General features: G+C 44.4%; 1 long non-coding RNA gene across 3 annotated transcripts in view; it reads left to right on the top strand.

Moving 5' to 3' along the window:
* The window catches only part of LOC147361026 (uncharacterized), a 90,645-nt gene extending 73,854 nt beyond the window's left edge, over positions 1 to 16,791 (top strand). Inside the window, exons 5-7 of one of the 3 annotated variants that reach the window (XR_015139645.1) lie at positions 10,091 to 10,191; positions 11,393 to 11,638; positions 14,496 to 16,791. This is a non-coding gene — a long non-coding RNA (uncharacterized LOC147361026). Of the gene's footprint in view, positions 1 to 10,090; positions 10,192 to 11,392; positions 11,639 to 12,369 lie in introns of all 3 variants that reach the window. The other 2 variants (XR_015139643.1, XR_015139644.1) reach the window with 2 other exon arrangements.
* The last annotated feature ends 506 nt before the right edge of the window (positions 16,792 to 17,297 follow it).

The raw sequence follows: 17,297 nt of genomic DNA, 5'->3' as shown, positions 1-17,297 counted from the left end.
TCAAGTAATTTGCCTATTTCCTCTTCATTTATTTGGACTTCTGTGTTTCTAGTTTGTTCTTTCATTTGTGCAGTATTTCTCTGCCTTTTCATTATTAAGTTATTATGTTTGAGGCCTCCTTTTCCCAGGCTTCATGGGAAGTTGAATTCTTTCCTTGAAGAAGGTTGAATTCTTTCTTTCTTTTGGTTTCTGCCCTCCTAAGGTTGGTCCACTGGTTTGTGAGCTTTGTATAGGGTGAGATATGTGCTGAGTTTTTGTTTGTTTATTTTTCCTCTGATGAGCAAGGCTGAGTGAGGTGGTAATCCTGTCTGCTGATGATTTGGCTTGTATTTTTGTTTTGTTTTTAGTTTGTTTGTTGTTTAGATGAGGTATCTTGCACAGGGTGCTACTGGTGGTTAGGTGATGCTGGATCTTGTATTTAAGTGGTTTCCTTTGTGTGAGTTCTCACTATTTGATACTCCCTAGGGTTAGTTCTCTGGTAGTCTAGGGTCTTGGAGTCAGTGCTCCCACTCCAAAGGCTCAGGGCTTGATCTCTGGTCAGGAATGAAGATTCCGTAAGTGGTTTGTTATGGCATTAAGTGAGATTAAAACAAATATCCAAAAACTAGAAACCAAAGATGAACCCGAGACAAATGGCAGTTACAAAATCAGACAAATAATAATTAAAATAGTGGAATATATACATATACATATATACCCATGAGCATCGTGAAAACAGTCCAGCAAAAACAACATACAGTAGATTGACCTGGCAAACAGAGGAAATCAAAAATTATATTTACCAGTTAAGAACAAAACTAACTTAAGCACAAACTAGAAAACAAAACTAAAGCAAGGTGCGAGTGGGGAATAAAGCAATGAAAACAAAACTAACAAATATGTTGAGAGGAAAGGAAAGAAAGAATAGATATGCAAAGTTAAATAGAGATAGATAAAGAAGATTTATATATGTTAAAGATTAACTGCAAGGGAAAAGAACAGTAGAAAAGGCAAATGAATAAATGTAGAAAAAATATAGTAGGTTTGAAAAATTAAAAATTAAAATTATAAAAAAAAGAAAAAAGAAGAAGAAGAAGAAAGAAGAAAGGAGGGAAAAAAGGAAAACTCCACAGAACTGCAAAAGTCCAATGTATAGGTAGAGGTTTATAACAACAATAGAAAGTGTGACTGAATGTGCACATATAGGTATACACCCACAAGCAAAATCAGAACAGTCCAACAAAAATAAAGTACAATAGATTGACCTGGAAAACAAAGGAAACTAAAAATTATATCTACCAGAACAAAACTAATTAAAGCACAAATTGGAAAACAAAACTAAAGCAAGGTGCCAATTGGGGAATAAAGCAATGACGATAAATATGTTGAGAGGAAGGGAGACAAAGAAAAGAAAGAATAGATATGCAAAGTTAAATAGAGGTAGATAAAGAAGATTTATATATGTTAAAAATTAACTGCAAGGGGAAAAGAATAGTAGGAAAAGCAAACAAAAGAATAAATGTAGAAAAAATAATAGTAGGTTTAAAAAATTAAAATTAAAAAAAAGAGGAAAACTCCACAGAATTGTAAAAGCCCAATGTAGAGGCAGAGGTTTACAACAACATAAAAAATGTGAGTGAGAAAAAAATAAAAGCTCAAAAACTTAATTGGCTTTCTTAGTGCAATAAAATTGACAACTACAACACTGGGGGTGGGAATCCAAAAGAATCTACAGAACATGTCAAAAAATAAGAATAATAAATGTTTTTTTGAGTCATTGCTATCAGAGTCCTTTACCTCGCTGGGAGTCACAGTCCACCTTACCTCCCTAGGATGCCTTCCAACACTCTGCTGATCTCTGGACCTGCTGTGGGGCAGCTCAGATTCTAATCTGGTCCTACTCCTGTGTGTTCTTGCCTGCAATGTCCACAGCTATCAGAGCTAGTGTATTTTATTTTGTGGGAGCTCTCAATGGCCTTTTATATATTCCATAGACACAGAGTCTGCTTAGTTGATCGTGTGGATTTAATCTGCAGCTTGTACAGCTGGTGGGAAGGTTTTGGGTCTTCTTCCTTAGCCGCACTGCCCCTGGGTTTCAATTGTGGTTTTATTTTCACCTCTACATGTGGGTCGTCCACTGGGGTTTACTCCTGAGGCTGCCCTGGAAGGCTTGGGTTTGCCCCTGAGAGGGCCAGGTGTGGAGGTGGTGCAGGTGCTTGGGCCCCAGGGATTCTGGCAGCACCAGGTACTCAGGGGGGTTGGCAGCTAGGACAGCAGGAAATAGTGCTCTGGAAGGGTATGGCAACCAGTATTGGCCAATACGCTCCAGTATTCTTGCCTGGAGAAGCCCCTCTCTGACAGAGAACCCTGGCAGGCCATGGTCTACAGGATCACAGAGTCTGACACAACCAAAGTGACCCTGCACATACAGACTCAAGACTTCTTTTGCCTGTGGCAGCTCTACCCAGTGAGAGTTGAGCATGAAAGTGGTGCAGCTGCTTGGCTTGTGGGGACCCTGGTGGCACCAAGTGTGCAGGGACACGGACTGCCTGCCCCACAGGAGTTATGGCCCTATCAGAGTCTTTTCTTGAGCCTCTTGTAGCTGGCAATCAGAAGGTCTCTTTGGCCGGTTTTTCTCTCTAGCTCCGCCTATTCAGGCACTTAGAGGGCTCCCTTGCCTGGGGTCCTTCTCTGTTGTTCGGCACGTCAGGCACATAGAGGGGCCCCCCCGGCTGGGGTCCTACTCTGTAGATTGGTGCATCAGGCACTTAAGGGGGCACCCTGGGCGGGGTCCTACTCTGTAGTTTAGTGAATCAGGTGTTTGATGCGCCAACCTCTCTATTGTTCAGCTGCCATTGCTGGAATGTGGGGAGAGAGAGGCTATGGTGATGGCTCCAACCCCTACACGTGACTCAGCAGTATCTATTGCCTTGCTTCCATGGCTGTCTGGCTTTCCTTCACCAGCATTTCCCACCACGATCTCCTCCCTCTCATCCCCTCAATCCGTCTCTTCACAGTCAACAGCAGCCCTCGCCCTGGGATCCCTAAACTCCAGCTCCCCGCCGCTGCCGCTTCCAGGAGACCAGCGTTCCTGTCCGGGATATTATGCATGTGGCAAAGACTGTGATTCTCTTTCCATTTAGGCTGCCACAGATCAGCTGTTTCACACTCAGCCTTAAATGTTTCTCCTTTGACTCAGACAGTTGCCCCACTGTGGGGATCAGACCCCTGCTTCAGTTCCCCACCCACTGAGGGCAGGTCCAGTCCGACTAACACTCCTGTTTTTCCCGCTAGTTTCTTCATCATACTGAGTTTTGCGTGGTACTATATATTCTTTTCCACTGGTCAGGTACTCCTGTCCGCTCTCAGCTGGTGTTCTGCATGCACTTCTGTGTCTGAAGATTATTCCTGATGTATCTGTGGAAAGAGATGTACTCCATGTCCACCTACTCCTCCGCCATCTTGTTCTCTATATTCTTTTTCATATTCTTTTCCATCGTGTTTCATCACAGAATATTGAGTATTGTTCCCTGTGCTATACAGTAAGACCTTGTTGCTCTTCCATTCTATATGTAATAGTTTGTATCTGCTAATCCCAAACTCCCAGTCCATCCTTTCCCCTCTCTCCTTCCCCCGTGGCAACCTCTCTATGTCTGTGAGTCTGCTTCTGTTTTGTAGATAAGTTCATTTATCTCATATTTTAAGATTCCATATATAAATGATATCGTATGATGTTTGTCTTTCTCTTTCTGATTTAGCTCACCTAGTTTGATCATCTCTGGTTGCATCCACACTCCTCCAAATGGCTGAGTAGTATTCCATTGTATATACGTAGCACATCTTCTTTATTCATTCGTTTGCTGATGGACATTTAGAATGTTTTGCTGTCTTGGCTGTTGTGAATTGTGTTCTATGAACATTGGGGTGCATGTATCTTTTCAAATTTAAGTTTTCTCTGAGTATATGCCCAGGAGTGTGATTGGATCATATGGCAACTCTATTTTTAGTTTTTTGAGGAACCTCCATTCTGTTTTCCATAGTGGCTACATCAATTTATATTCCCACCAACAGTTTAAGAGGGTTCCCTTTTCTCCATACCCTCTCCAGCATTTGTTATTTGTAGATATTTTTCATGATGGCCCTTCTGACTATTGTGAGGTGGTACTTCATTATAGTTTTGATTTGCATGTCTTTAAAAATTAGAAGTGTTGGCCATCTTTTCATGTGCCAGTTGGCCATCTGTATGTGTTCTTTGGAGAAATGTCTATTTAGGTCTTCTGCCCATTTTTTGATTGGGTTGTTTGTTGTTTTGTTGTTGAGTTGTACGAACTGTTTATATCTTTTGGAAATTAAGCCCCTGCTGGTTGTATCATTTGCAAGTATTTTCTCCCATTCTGTATGTTGTCTTTTTGTTTTGTTTGTGGTTTCCTTTGCTGTACAAAAGCTTGTAATTTTGATTAGATCCCATTTATTTTTGTTTTTTTTGTTTCTATGACCTTGGGAGACTGACCTAAGAAAACATTGGTAGGATTTCTGTGAGCTGTTTTGCCTATGTTCTCTTCTAAGAGTTTTATGGTGTCTTGTCTTATATTTAAATCTTTAAGCCATTTTGAGTTTTTCTTTGTGTATGGTGTGAGGGAGTGTTCCAACTTCATTGATTTACATGCAGCTGTCCAGCTTTCCCAACACCACTTGCTGAAGTGACTTTTTTTCCACTGTATAGTCTTGCTGAAGGGCAAGCTTTAGCACAGCAGGGCCATGCATCATTCTCCTGAACATTGGGAGTGCTTAGAAACCTACACAGTGGTCTAGTGTGGGGAGGGTGGAGTGTGTGATTCAGGCTTCTCTCTTCTTTAGGGAGAGCAGGCATCAGCAGTGGGGGGCTGTATTGATGTCCAGGGCCTTGAGGAGAAGCCTCCGCCTGACCACAGACCCCTGGGCAGCAGGAGACAAGACTGGAGGGAGACACCTTCCTGGAACCTTCAGACCTGTAGCAGTTGGGGCAACACATAACCTAGTAGGGAACCATAGTTAGACTTGGAGAAAGCATGCATGCCACGTGGTCGTGAAAGGACACACATACCCATGACATGTCCTAGAAATGATGACAGAGGCTTTGGGGTGGCTGGGGAGTCCTTCAATGGTAAGCAGGTTCAGAGCCAGAGGACTACTTCGTATCATTTTATTTTGCAGTGTCTTGTTTGGGGTCTGCACTCAGCCAGTAGGCAGAGCCCCCACCCTCCTATTGAGTGGCCACCCAGAGCTGGAACAGCTTGGAGGCCACCAATGAGTAGGAACAGCCAGAGGTGGCCTCAGGGCTTAGGAAGCTCGTGGTCTGGGCCCCCATGTTTGGTTTGGCTCATGAGAAGGGCATCTTTTCTGCTTAGTAAACCCCAGATCAAGGGCTGATCATCTAAGGCATGTATGCAAGGTAGCAAGCTATCTTTCATAAGGTTTCCTGGGGCAGGGTCATGCCCTCCCATCTCTCATTGGTACTTAATACAAGTTATCTGTAGACTCTGATTGAATTGGATGACAAGGCCAGGACTCCTTCTTCCAGGTTAGTCTCTGCCATCCTTTAATCCCTCATCTTTATCCCTCTATGCCCCCTCTCTACACCCCCTAGTAGGTCCCATCTAATGGATCCGGAGTGAGAGGAAGCCCAGAGAAGTGAGAGTTTGCATGGAGGGAAAAACAGAAGGAATGGAGAGTGCTCATGAATGTCAGGTGACAGCAGAGACTAAACGTGGAAGAAGGAGTCCTGGCCTTGTCATCCGATTCAGTCAGAGTCTACAGATAACATGGGGGTGGTAACTGTTCACCTAATTACCTGTCATGTGACCCAGCTAGATTACTGTCCCCTCTGTACCCCTGGCTACACATGTCTGCCCTGCGAATGGTACTACAGGATCAAAGTACCAGAACTGATGTCAGAAGGAGGAGGAAAAACATCCCATAAACACTGTCACCTCCAGGGTTGATGTAGGGAAGTCTCTGGAGCTCTGGGCCTGGATGTGATGTTGAGGAGGCCAGGGACGTGGGGTGATAGTGGGCTCGCGATTTTCACCATCCTTTTTTGAAAAATATTTTATTTATTTTTATTTATTTGGCTGAAGCATGGGGGATCTTTAGTTGCCGCATCTTAGTTCATCCATATTGTGGCGTATATCAAAACTTCATTTTCTGTTTATGGATGAATAATAGTCCATTATCTGTGTGTACCACATTTTATTTATCCATTCATATGTTGATTGACATTTGGGCGGTTTACCCCTTTTGGCAATTGTGAGTAATGCTGTGATGAACACTGGTGTACCGTTGTATGTTTGAGTCTCTGTTTTCAGGTTTTCTTTGGTATACACCCAGGAGTGGAATTGCTGGGTCATATGGTAATTATATGTTATCTTTTTGAAGAACTGCCAAACTAGTTGATATTCTTAGTTTTTAAACAAGGGGCTCTGCATTTTCATTTTGCACTGGGCTCTGCAAGTTGTTTCCATGGTCTGGCCTGCCAGGGCTACTGTCAGATATCAAAGAAAGTGAAAATGAAGTCATTCAGTTGTGTCCGACTCTTTGCAACCTTGTGGACTGTAACCCACCAGGCTCCTCTGTTCATGGGATTTTCCAGGCCAGAATACTGGAGTGGGTAGCCATTTCCTTCTCCAGGGGATCTTCCCCACCCAGGGATCGAACTCGGGTCTCCCACATTGCAGGTGGACTCCTTACCATCTGAGCCAGCAAGGATCCCATTCAGATGTCAAAGTCTAAGGCATATTTGAATCACCTCTCCCGTGGGTGGTTTAGCATGTGTCACTTCTGTTTAACCAGAAATTAGCCACCACACCTACCCTGTACTCCTGTGGACAAACATTTTTTTTTAACTGCTATCACTGTTATATTTTTATTATAATAAGTATTATTATAGCTACAAAACTCTATGTGATATACATGTTAAGCTTTTAGTTTTTTTCTATTCTTTTGCAAATTTTTTTCCCATTGAGGCTATTACAGAATACTGAGCAGAGTTCCCTGTGCTATACAGTGGTCCATGTTGATATACCTATTTTAGGAATGTTTTTGTTCAGTCGCTAACTCGTGTCCGATTCTTTGCGACCCCATGAACTGCAGCATGCCAGGCTTCCCTGTCCTTCACTATCTCCCGGAGTTAGTAGCAGTGTATATATGTCAGTCCCAAACTCCCAGTTCATTCCTCCCCCCAGTCTTTCCCTCTGGTAACTGTAAATTCATTCTCTAAGTCTGTGTTTCTGTTTCTGCCTTGTAGATAAGTTCTTTGTATCATTTTTTTTTAAGATTCTGCATATAAGTGGTATCATATGAAATTAGCCGCCACACGTAGCCTAGAGCCCACTTAAGTTTGCTGTACTCCTGTGGACAGACATGGTTTTCACTTCTTGTCACAGGGTGGAAGGAGAATGGTTTACTTAAGGTCACTGACTTGAGGCCTGAACACATCCATGTCCACCAAGCGTACTTACGTCTGTATTAATGTGCTGCTGCTGCTGCTAAGTCACGTCAGTTGTGTCCGACTCTGTGCGACCCCATAGATGGCAGCCCACCAGGCTCCGCCATCCCTGGGATTCTCCAAGCAAGAATACTGGAGTGGGTTGCCATTTCCTTCTCCAATTAACGTTACTAGAACCATGCAGTCCTCACTGACGACTTGATTCCCCTGTCTTTACCAACATGATTTAATGATTGTAGAAACACTTGCCCAAGAAGATAAAAGCTGTAAATAATTTTATGGTTTTAGGAACTTCTCTTAAACCCACTTAAAACTGCTTAGCTTTTCAGCAGATAACATCAAATGACTGTTAACACACCTTGCTTTGCCCACAATCCTGAACTATTACATCAAGAACCTACACAATCCTAATGAAGCCCCACCTTCAACCTGATAAATAACCTGCCTGACTCAGAGACACCGTTGAGACTGCTGAGTACTGACCTCTGTTACTGCTGGGAGCTTTGCTGTATCAACAGGTTGTCTTGGTGATCTATTACGGGAGCCTGTATTTAATCAGCAACAATTTTATTAAAAAAAAAAAACATTAAACACTTAAATTTATGTATTTATTTTTGGCTGCACTGTGTCTTTATTGCTGCATGTGGGCTTTCTCTGGTTGTGTCGAGCTGGGACTGCCCTCTATTTGCGGTGCACAGGCTTCCCACTGCAGTGGCTACTCTTGCTGCAGAACATGGGCTCTAGGGCTTCAGTGGTTATGGTGCATGGGCTCAGTAGTCGCAGCTCGGGGGCTTAGTGGGATTGAAGGCATGTGGAATCTTCCCTGACCAAGGATCAAAGCCGTGTCCCCTGCACTGGCAAGTGGATTCTTAACCACTGGACTGCCAGGGAAGTCCACAATTTTACTTTCTGCATGATGCAGTTGCTCCAATCTTATTTGACCCAACATCCATCCATCTGATCATCCATTCATCCATTGATTTATTCACTTAACTGTTTATTGAGTGCCTACTATGCATTAGGCATCCTTAGACACTAGCTCCATGATACAGCTCTTGTTTCTAGAAAGTTTACTCTGGTTTAATGCTTCTATTGGAGAAAGTGTGGATTAAGAGCCACTTTCAACTTGAATCTATTTGAAAATAGAACTTTCTGCAGCAAACAGGCTGGATCCCTTTTAAAATCTGGATTTCTGGACTTTCTAGGGGGGAGGAAAAAGTTTTCCACTACCCTCTTATGTTCAATACTCAAGGGCCTATGAATTTAAATGGCAAAAGACAGATTATAAGGAGAAAAGGAAGACAAATTTTATTACTATTTTACATGGATTTCACAGAAAAAAAGTGAAACTCAAGGTAGACTTGATTCAGGGATTTATACATCATCTTCAACAAAGGAAAGGAGGTCTGGGCTTCTAGGGATGATACTTTGTGGAGAAGTGACGGAGAAATGTAAGGGGGAAACTAATGGAAGATAAGAGTTCTTTTTTTTTAAGATTATAGATTTATTTCTGTATTTTATTTTTGGCTGTACCAGGTCTTCATTGCTGTGCAAGCTTTTCTCTAGTTGCAGTAAGAAGGGAGCTACTCTCCAGTTATGGTTACTTGGGCTCCTCATTGCGGTGGCTTCTCTAGTTGCAGAGCACGGATTCTAGGTGCAAGGGCTTCGGTAGTTGTGGCACATGGGCTCAGTTGTCCCATGGCATATGGGATCTTCCCAGACCAGGGACTGAACCCATGTTCCCCGAATTGGCAGGAGAATTCTTTACCACTGGACCACCAGAGAAGTCCAAGGGTTATTTTAACAAGGTCTGTTTATGCAGATTCGTCTTGGTGATGACTCTGTCTTGGTAATAAGAATCTCTTTCTAGTACAGGAGGAGGGAAACCTTCCCCAAGGGAATTTTATGCCCTGCTTTTAGGCAGAAAAGGGGAGGGAAGAGAACTCATTTAGCACTGTGTTGATTCTCACTTGCCTTCAGTTTATAATCAGTAATAATCCTGATGCCAAAGTGGTGTATTTGGGAATGGCATATCGTGGTCCCTTTGACTTGATCTTTAGAAGGCAGGGCTGCTAGATGGTCTCAGGGTGAGTTTGTCACTCCTAATGATTACCTGACTTGTCAGCGCTGTCTTGTTACCTCTAAGGTGCGTCTTGTTTCCAGGTACCACCTGTGCAGCCAGTGCGGAGACAGAGCCTAGGGGCTGGAAGCAAGAAGGTGGCCCAATACCCTGGCATGGCCCTTTCAAGCCAGGAGTCCAGTTGGTGAAATGACCCACCGGCCCTTCCCGGGAGATCTCCCAGAGGGCTATTTGCCAGGATATATAATCAGCCTGGTGAGAAAGGGGCCCTATCAGAAGCTTTGCCAAGAGCTATGACCTGCCAAACCGGTTTGTGAAGCAGCTCCAGCCACTTCGGGGAGGACTGTTATATGTCTCAGTTCAGTTCAGTTCAGTTCAGTCGCTCAATCGTATCCGACTCTTTGCGACCCCATGAATCGCAGCACGCCAAGCCTGCTATGTGTCTGGATGAACACAAATCTGGACTCTCAAACTGTTCTCTGCGCGTTCAGTTTTCTTTTCACTGAAGATGCACTTTCAGTTTTCTTCCTTTTTTATCTTTTCTGCAGCCACTCGAGACGCTGCAGCCCAGCCTGTTTATCTTGTGAGCTGCAGAGGCACTCACAGCCCCTGCTGCGGCTCCGTCCCCGGGTGATTGCATCTCTCCTAGGTAATGGGGTTTTTGACCAGCCTTTTGTGTCATGCCAAGCCACAATGGGACAGGAATGTTCTCCCCTTATTTTCATCAGACGCTTTTATTTCCTGAGCTGTTTTATCAAGTGGGCCTGTTTCTGATTTTGCTCCTGGTTAGGAAAGGGGCCCGGGGTTCAAGGAGATCAGATGCCCTGTAGTGTTGATGGGGCTTTAAAAGAAACCAGAGTCCATCACGTGCTGAGCCCAGGGCCAATGCAGTGCTGCCTCCCAAGAGGCCAATCAATTTCAATTAAGGAGATTAAAAGCCCTGAGCACAGGGAGGGGTGGTCACGGGTTTCTGAATGCCCTGCTGCTCCAGCAGCCTGAAAGCAGGCCGCGGGCCCCAGAGGCGCTGGACGGTGTCCTCTGGGTCAATGGCAAGACAGCAGTGAGGGGTCAATGCCAAAAGAGAGCTGGCTTTAGGGACTCAATGATTCTTCAGGGGGCCCTACTGGCATATGGGGCAGGACTGACCTGTTAGTGTCCTCAACCCCATTAAGTATCCAGTCCCAAGTCACTGGGCTGTCACAACACCACACCACCCCTACTTCCAGATGGAACCACCCCAGGATCCCTGCAGCTGCCTCTGACCTGCTGTCCAGATTGGGGGGCAAGCCTTCTGCGGCTTTTGGGTGGAGACCTGGTTCTTCTGGTCTGGACCCTCCTTCTCCGTTGGGCGTCCCAGAGGTTCTGGGTCTGCCTCTCTCACTAGCTGCTCAGGCATCCTAAAGGCCACACCCCAAAGGGTAAGCACAGAGGCCAGGGCAGGAAGTCTGGTGAAGGAGAAGGGCCTTTGGTATTACACAGATCCAGGGCTGAGCCGCCTCTGCCTCTTGCACTACGTTGACCATGAGTCAGCACTTGACCACCCTGTGCTTGTTTTTTTTTTTTTTTAAGCCCAGTGGACACCCCAAGTCATCCCGCTGTACCCAGGCACCCAAATGAGCCTCCTTCCATGTTTATAAAGAGGAGCTTATTCCCCACCCCTGGCCTCATGAGGTTTGCCAGACCCACAGGAGGTACTTTATGTACATAAACCATCCCTGATTGCATGACCCAATGTTTGCAGGTCGAAAATTACACTCAGCTCTCAGATCTGGTGATTTTTGTTCAGAAGCCAATACATCAACAACATCACAAGAATTTGATGAATGTGCTTTGTCCATTGTAAATGCTAGGTGGGTGTTAAAGGACGGGACCAGACGACCAGAACCATGGGAGGAAGAGCAGGCAGGCTGCAGGAGAGGAAGGAGGAAGGAACCACAGGAGAGGGTGTGGCGTGAGGCCGATGGAAACCACAGCTATCTGTTGGGCAGGAAAGAGAAACCAGATACAGCTTCCTGGGCAATGGAACTTCAGAGACAAGCACAGAGTTTGCTGGCAACTCCAGGAGGCTGAAGCCACCATTCCCGCAGCCTTTGGGGGTGAGTTTATCTCAGAGGACTGGCTGTTTGTCAGGGCTTGGGTCTCTTCCTTCTCTTGGCTGTTTACCTTCTTGCTACTTTCCTATTAACAGCACAGCCTGGAGAATGAAGGGAGCAGGAAGGGAGGCTCATTTCAGTCCATTTGGCTTCTTGTTTGATTATCTAAAGGACCGGATGGCTGCTGCAGAAAGTGACTTCATCGAGGATGGGGTCGCAGGGCTCCAAGCCCTCATGGGGAGCCAGGCACAGGGCGGGTCATGGGCTTACACCACCCCTGTCGGTAATGGCAGGGCCAGTCTCCTGCTGTCCTGCTACAGCCCCCAGCCTGCTTCCATTCCTGACCTACTGCTCCCAGGATAATTGAGAAATGAGTGATGGGAGCTGCAGGCTTCTGCTGGTTGTCGAGAGCTGTGATAGCTGCTCATAAACTTCTACAGTGTCTGCACTTTCCTCTAAAACAACAGCATGGTCAGCCTTGTGCATGTTTGTGTTGTATAAAAATGACCTCACTCTTTTTTTTTTTTGGCCATACTGCATGGCTTGTGGGATCTTAGTTCCCTGACCTGGGATTGAACCCAGGCCCTCAGCAGTGAAAGCGTGGAGTTCTAACCACTGGACCACCAGGAATGTCCCAAAGACCAGTTTTCTTATTTGCGATGAGATTTGATTGCAAATAAGATAAAAAGCGAGATGCTTTTATAACACACAAGCCTGTTTCTTTTTTATGATAGGGCTCCATGGACCTAGCACTGCTGGTGAATTGGCGTGGATGCCGCTAAGTGCTGCGCTCATTCTTGCGATCTGTCTCTATCCCATTCTGGAGCAGTGACCAAGCCCTCAGGGGCCTCCTGCTGCAGACCACCCTTTCAGGGAGGCTGTTTAGAGCCCCACAGAAACCGTGCCACCAGCCATGGAGCAGTGCTGCCTGAAGCAGAGAGCAGAGAGCCTGAGTCAGAGAGCAGAAGGCAAAGTTGCCTGCTTCCCCAACTTGTGAGCTGTGTGAATTTGGGTTGAGCACTTAAACGGTCTGTGCCTCAGTTACTGCATCTAGCAAATGCAGGCGATGGTAGCTGCCCCTCCTCAGGGAGACTGTGAAGACTAAGTGAGATGGTGCCTGGCAAGCACTTCACATGGTGCCTTGTTAGTCTGTCCTCTTCCTTCTTTAGAAAAAGGGCCCCAGTGGAGAGGCAGGACCCTGCCCCATGAAAGAGGGACGCATGCCTAAAAAGAGCAAAGGGGCCTCTTTCACAAAATCATAGGATGTCTGAACAGAAGGTCTGGGTGGATGCAACTTCTGGGAACCCAGCCAGGAGTGAAGTCTTCCCTGGAGAAAATTTCCCCAGCAAGAAGCCCTGGAGCAGGAAAGCTAGGATGACCAGACTAGTTGACCAAATTCAAATTTCAAATCCTGCGTTCAGACTTGCCGAGGGATGACATCCTGACCAAAGAGAAGACTGATCTCCGTGGAATCTAAGACAAAAATCTAAGATAAAACATGACACACGTGAGCACCAAACAGTTGGTATATCTGTGGTTTCTGGGTTTCGCTCAGTAAGCCTCAAAGGCACCATCCTCAGGCATTGAGATGAATGTCAGGAGACCAGGGGCCTCTGACATTGGGCCATCAGCACCGAAGTGGTAGCAGAGGCACCTGTGTCCATTTGCTCAGACTGCTATAATAAAGTCCCATGGACCGGGATGCTTAAACAACAGAAATTTCTTGTCTCATGTTCTGGTGGCTGGAAATGTGAAATTGAGGTGTGGACAGGGTTTGTTACTTCTAAGGGAGATAAGGGAATGGTCTGTTCCAGGTCTCTCTCTTTGTCTTGTGGGTGGCCATCTTCCCCCGTGTTTTTTTTTTTTTTTTAATTTTTCATTTATTTAATTTATTTTTGACTGCTCTGGGTCTTTGTTATTGCGCACAGGCTTTCTCTTGTGGTGTGTGGGCTTCTCACTGCAGTGACTTTCTTATTGTGGCTCACCAGCTCTCGAGCCCGGGCTCAATAGTTGTGGCCCACGGGCTTTAGTTGCTCAGTGGTATGTGGGATCTTCCTGGACCAGGGATTGAACCCGGGTCGCCTGCATAGCAGTTAATCACTGGACCACCAGGGACGTCTTCCCATCCCCTCCCCATGTCTGCATCATTTTCCTTTTGTGCATGTCTGTGTCCAGATTTCCCCTTCTTACAAGAACACCAGTCATATTGAATTAGGGCCCACCCTAATCATGTCACTTTAAATTAATTACCTCTTTAATGGCCCTCTCTCCAAATACAGCCACATTCTGAGGTACTTGGGATGTAGGGATCCAGCATATGAATTCTGGGGCCAGTTCAACCCATTGCAGTCTTTTACCAACTGGTCTGAACTTCATCAGCAGAGAAATAATGGGTGAGCCTGTGTTTTCCCAGATTTCTCCCACTTTTAAGCAGATTAAGGTTCAGCCTAGAATCGTGCATTGACCTGCCAAATGCAACTGAATGTGTAACTTAGACCATGTCATCTTTCCAGGTTAACATTTATTTATAAACCGCAGGTAATAAAAATAACATCTATTTGTCTCCCTCAGAACACTTAAGGTGTTCTGAGCCTTAAATTATGGATGCAGCAATTATGCTTTTCAGAACCAAGCAAATCAGTCCTTAGGACAGACGACTCAGGCAAACCAGCCAGCAGCACCAGCAGCAGCACAAAACAACCTTTCAGACCCACACGAGAGGACAAGATTGTAATGCCTCCGTGACAGCATTGCTTTATTGATGCAAGGCAAGGAAAACTACATTAGATTCTATTGATTCTCTTGGAGATCTAATAATATGCTTTATTCAGATCTTATTCACATCCCTTTTCCTCCACAGGGCTGTCTCAGGAGCTGAAATGGGCCAGTTACAAACAGAATTGGTTCTGCCGTCATAGAAAACCACAAAAGCATATGTGTTTTCAGACACAAAAGCTACCACACTTTCTTTAGAAAACAAGGCACAGGTGAAAAAAAAAAAATCTCACTTCTAAACAGAATGGAAAGCATGGCTAACTTGAGATTTATTTAATTACAGTGTCTTTCTCCGGGCTAATCAGTTTTAAAACCCATTCATATTGGTGCCGATGAGCCAATAAAAGATCCAGAAGAAAAGAAGTATTATATCAATGCAGAGAAACAAGGTTGTTTTTTTTAAAGCATTGAATTAATGTTTACACCACTGAGTCAGATTATTTATACATAGGCTACAGGTTTTGCATCTCCAGAATTTGTTGGCACTTAGAATATGATAAATTGTACCTGACTGACTTGTGAAAAATCATCTCGAGAAAGATTTTTCCCCCTGGGAAAATATGGAAATGACACATGGTGTGTACAGCCAGAAACAGCGAAAGGAAAGGAGGGTTTTGAGCTGTCACAGTGGATGGTTAAGAATTTCAGCTTTGGGGCAGAAGTTTTGCTCAAGTCACATTACCTCAAAACCTTATCGTCTTCATCTCTAGATTAGGTTCCAAGTTCAGGTATTTCTGCATATATTCAATGGGATAGGGACTTTCCTGGTGGTCCAGTCATTAAGAATCCACCTGCCAATGCAGGGGCATGGGTTCGGTCCCCGGTCAGGGAACTAAATCCCACATGCCACGGGGCAGCATGCCGCAACTAAAGAAGCCTGAACATTGGATAGAAGACCCAGCACAGCCAAAAAAATTCAGTGGGGTAATGCATGCACAAAGTTCAACATTAACCTCCCAGAGGCCAAATAAGAATCCAGTAAATGCTAATGTCTCTATCATTACCAAAGGGAATCTTTGCATGCTTTATCTCTCATCTGGAAAAAATTCACAAAAAAGGATTAAATTTGTTGGGGGAAAAAAGGTGAATCTTGGGTCCCCCTTAGCACATGTGCACTCCATCCTTTCTAAAAAGTGAAGTTTGTAAGTTTACAGGTTTTAGGGAGAAAGGGAAGCAACCAGAATGCTCCTACATTACTGGTGGGGATGTCAAAGGTCACAGACCTTTTGGAAACTCTTTTGTGGCTCCTCAACAGTTAAACATAGATACAGCCCAGAAGTCCCACTCCTAGGTGTATACTCAGAAGTGAAAACATGCGTTCATACAAAAACTTGTTCATAAATGTTCATTTCAGGATTGCTGAAGTGAAATGTTAGTTGCTCAGTCACATCTGACTCTTTGCGACCCCGTGGACTGTGGCCTCTGGGCTCCTCTATCCATGGGATTCTCCAGGCAAGAATACTGGAGTGGGTAGCCATGCCCTTTTCCAGGGGTTTCTCCCAATCCAGGGATCGAACCCGAGTCTCCTGCACTGCAGGTGAATTCTTTATAGCTGAGCCATCTGGGAGGCCCTAGAAAGACACAGCTCAATTGTCTATTGACATGATAGACAGATAAAATAGATTTAATAAAAATGTTGAACAGCCATACCATGGAATTTTATTTGGCAACAATAAGGTGTGGACATAAGCTACAAGTGGATCAACCTTGAAAACATGATTCTAGTTGTGAAGAAACCAGTCACAAAAGGCTACGTACTGCATGACTTCATTCATATGAAACATCCAGAATAAACAACTCCATAGAGACAGAAAGGAATTAGTGATTGCCTGGGGCTGGGAGGGAAGGCAGGTATGGGGAGTGATTGCTAATGGATATAAGGTATTTTTGTTTGGTTTCGTTTATCTTCATGTTTACTAATATTTGTTTGGCTGTGCCAGGTCTTAGTTGTGGCATTCCGGAACTTCAGTCTTCATTTGTGGCATGTGGGATCTAGTTCCCTGGTTCTTCAGGGATCAAACCCAGGTCCCTTGCATTGGGAGCACAGTCTCAGCCACTGAACCGCCAGGAAAGTCCCCAGGGTTCCTTTTTGCAATGATAAAAATTTTCTGGAATTAGATAGTTATGATGGTTGTACAGCTTTGTGAATAGTCTCTAAAACACTGAACTGTACCTTCTAAAATGGTGAATTTTGTGGTTTACCAATTGTATCTGGAAAAAAATCAGTGAATGGTTAATGTGGAAAAAAAGAAAATAGAGAAGCCAATATTGTCATTGTAGCATCCAGAGATAATCACTGCAAATGCTTTGATGTAGATCCTTCCAGACTGATGTAAATATATATATCAAAAAAAAAAATAATAAAATGGTGTCATACTGTACATACTGTTGAATGAAAGTTTTGCTTTTTTTGTATTACTGTCACTTTTCAATATTAAGAAATTGCCTCTCTAGACATAGGTGGCATCTGACTCTGAATCTTCTCAAATGTCTTGCCTTTCCACTTCCCTCTGCCAAACTGTGTTTCTTCTCTTTCCAGAGTCTTCTTAGGACTTTGCAAACAAATCTGTTCACCTTGGCTCACCAAAATGTGTTCAGTGCTTGCTGTCACAGCTTGACCTATGTTACAAGCTCTGTCATTCATATCCATGATTTCAGTGGAATTGATCCCTAAATCCATATTTTTACCTTGGCCTCTACCCCTTATACTAGACCTTTATCTCCAAATGGCTACTAGAAATTCCCACTTGGACATTCATCACTGACACTATCATAAGACTAAAATCGAACTCATTATACTTTTTAGGCCTCCAGCTGGGCACAAAAGAAGATGTGAATTATGAATTTTGAAATGGAGGTTCATGCCCACACTTAACCTTTCTCATTC

The sequence above is a fragment of the Bos grunniens genome, chromosome 13 (assembly GCF_055505025.1).
Source record: "Bos grunniens cultivar Pamir isolate PY7600 chromosome 13, Bosgru_T2T1.0, whole genome shotgun sequence".
NCBI classification, from domain to species: Eukaryota; Metazoa; Chordata; class Mammalia; order Artiodactyla; family Bovidae; genus Bos; species Bos grunniens.
Note: the sequence above shows the minus strand (reverse complement) of the source record. Positions and strands in the feature narration are given on the sequence as shown.